Here is a 2,858-nt window from a genome sequence, read left to right as displayed (position 1 = left end):
ACACACAGACACACAGCCTGTTTGATATGAGCAGCGTGACACGGTCTGGGGAAGGCGGGGAGGATTCAGCCACATGAAAAAGAACCTAAAAGAGACTTTGGGATTGAGGCTGGCAACTCTTTAAAAAAAAAAAAAAAAGACAAAACAAAACCAAATGGCAACTTCAAGCCAGAAAAATTAAACCTCTAGCTCAGAAGAGGTGTTTTAAAACTCAGATACACTTCAAAGTCTTCTGGACGTGGGGTCCCAGTGCAAGCTCCCAGCACTTGGTCCTTTTCTCAAGCACAGTCGAGCCTTTGTTTTGTGTTTGGAGAAAAAAAAGTGTCAAACCACCCTGTTTGGAGATTGCTGGGACTGGCTGCACTCCTGCTTGCAGGGATGCTTCTCGAAGGGTACAGCTGGCCTTTGCCATGTGTGTGTGTGACAAAAGGGAAACACAATCAATTTTAATAATTTCTCTTTTCATACACAGTCCTCTGGGGCCGTTATCTCTCAGGAGCAGAGGAACTCCCCTGAGTGCATCAGTCGTCGGGGAAGAGGTGTTTTCACCACCAGCACCAGCCCCCTTTGCGGGGACCACGTGCCTCGTGTTCTTCCATATCAGCCCCTTCCCTCGCCCCACATCCGTGTGTGCTTCCAGCAGAACCCGACTGCTCCATCATCCAGTCCAGGAGACCGAGTTACCACTGCAGTGCTGGGCTTCACTCCCTCCTACAAACCCCCCTCTGCCCAGTGTCTGCCCTGGGCAAATGCTGTTCCGTGCCCTGGCTGCCACCCTTGCTCCGGGCAGGCTCGGGTGGATCCACTCCCGGCAGCACCACAGGGCTCTCTCTTCCCTTGGAGAAACTACAAGTTAATTTTCCCGCGGGGCAGAGGCTTTTCCAGCGCTTTAAATCACACCCACCCTGTTTTGTCTCTCCTGCCTTTACCCTCCGTCCAGCAAAACGTCCCTCCGTCCATGCCCTCCACCCCCGCGGGTATCCAGCAGTTGGGGGGGAATAATAATCCTGCAGCACGAGGTCCTGGGCTCCCTCCCCTGGCAGCTGCCCCGGCAGTGTGTGCCGGGACGGGGATTTCTGTCGGCAGAGCGAGGCGCCCGGCTCGGCTCCTGATGAACACGTCCCGCGAGGACAATGATGGAGTTCCTGCGAAATTTTTCCCGCTGACCTTTCCTCCGCCGCGGAGCGGGAATGCCTCTCCCAGGGAAGGCCGGGGACAGCGGAGAGCATGTTAGACGGCTGGAAAATGTGACTCTCTCTTTGTGGAATGCCATTTCCCCCCCGCTTTCCTTCCCTTTTCTTCTACACCCCCCCCCTCCCCTTTAGAAAAATGTAGCGCTGAAAACTTGAAAATTTAAGGCAAAAAATTGCTGTCTACTCCCCCCCCCGCCTCCCCTTCTCAGCTCTGTCTGAGCAAGCAGCCAAGCTGTTAAATGCTTTTACCTGCTGTGTCCAAGTCAAAAGTTAAATAACGTGTGAATGAACGTGGAAGGAAAACAAGAGGCAGAGAGGGGGCGCGGGAGAGAGCCCCTCTTACAACAGGATAATTGTTGCATTACGAGAAACAAATAACGCGCTGCTCCTCCCCAGGACCGTGTCCGTGACATCCTGACAGGTACAGCTGAACTTCATTACGCGCCTCTCGTTGCCTTTTGCTGCGCTGCTGGGGCTGCATCCTGCAAACGTGAGCCCAGCGCTCGCTTTTCGGAGCTCCGTGGGTTTCGGAGGGGTCGCTTGGCTTTCCCCGGGCTGTCCCGCCCACAAAAATGCCTTTGCCAAAGGGCTGGGATCCCCCAGCCAGCCGTGCACGGCGAGTTGGTTGCTGGTGTGAGGGACCCGCCTTTCACCAGTGCCCACAAAGGGAAATCCCAACAGGAGAGCAGGGCATGGTTCTTTCTACCTACACAGTGCAGTTACCACTTCTGTTCTTCCCGGGGCTCGTTTGCTGCCCCTGGATGCTGGGAAGCTTTTGCTAAGCCAGCACATTGTCCTTTGCACGGAGATGCTGCTCCGACCCTGCATATTCCCACTGCTGAGCCTCCTTCACTCCCTCCTCCCGCAGATCCTCCCCGGGATCACCCATCCCACCTTCACCCACGGGAGGGGGTCAGTGCATGCGAGGTGCTCACCCGGAGCAGGTCTTTGGTTTGGGTTTGTTGTGAACTGAAACATCAGTGCAGGTGCAGGAAAAGCTTCCCCCCTGCAAATCCCTGTTCCTTGACTTTTGCTTCCAGGAAAACGGTGGATTGGGAGTAAATAAGCATTGCCATGCACCCCACAACAAGTTTATGATCTGGACACCCTTAAAGCCTCTAAGTAAAGACCACATGTATGTTTTTTCCCAACATTTTGTTTGGCAGGTGTTCCTGGGAGGCCAGGGCTCAGTGGTGGGGTTGGGAGACAGATTGCATGCTCACAGGATTGCAAGTATCTGTAAGGCCCTTGGAGAAAAGCAGAACAGTTTGAAGGTACTTTCTCAAAGTTTTTTTCCCCCCAGAGACAAAAATACATCACACAAGACTCTTGTCTTTCTGTTGCTCACAGACAGGAAGGTGGGGAACTCGATGCTCACTCCTGTGAGCAGACCTGCCTTCAGCCCACCACACATTTCTGATATTAGTCCTAAAAAGATTCCAGGTACAGTTCTAGATACTGGAGGGGTTTCAGAAATATTTTTGTGCTGCGTGCCAAAATGCTAAAGGCAGGGCTCCACTGTGTCATCAGTTTTCAATCAAGCCCCTCTGAGCCTGTTTTTCAATAGAAAAGTTACACATAAAATGGCGAGCAAAGACTTTCCAGACAGATTAAAAAAAGGGGTTCCTCGTCACAACTGCTGTAAGGGGGTTGGGGTGTTCTGAT

This window comes from Chiroxiphia lanceolata, chromosome 2 (genome assembly GCF_009829145.1).
Source record: "Chiroxiphia lanceolata isolate bChiLan1 chromosome 2, bChiLan1.pri, whole genome shotgun sequence".
Classification (NCBI taxonomy): Eukaryota; Metazoa; Chordata; class Aves; order Passeriformes; family Pipridae; genus Chiroxiphia; species Chiroxiphia lanceolata.
The sequence above is the reverse complement of the archived record's forward strand: the minus strand, read 5'-3'. Positions refer to the sequence as shown.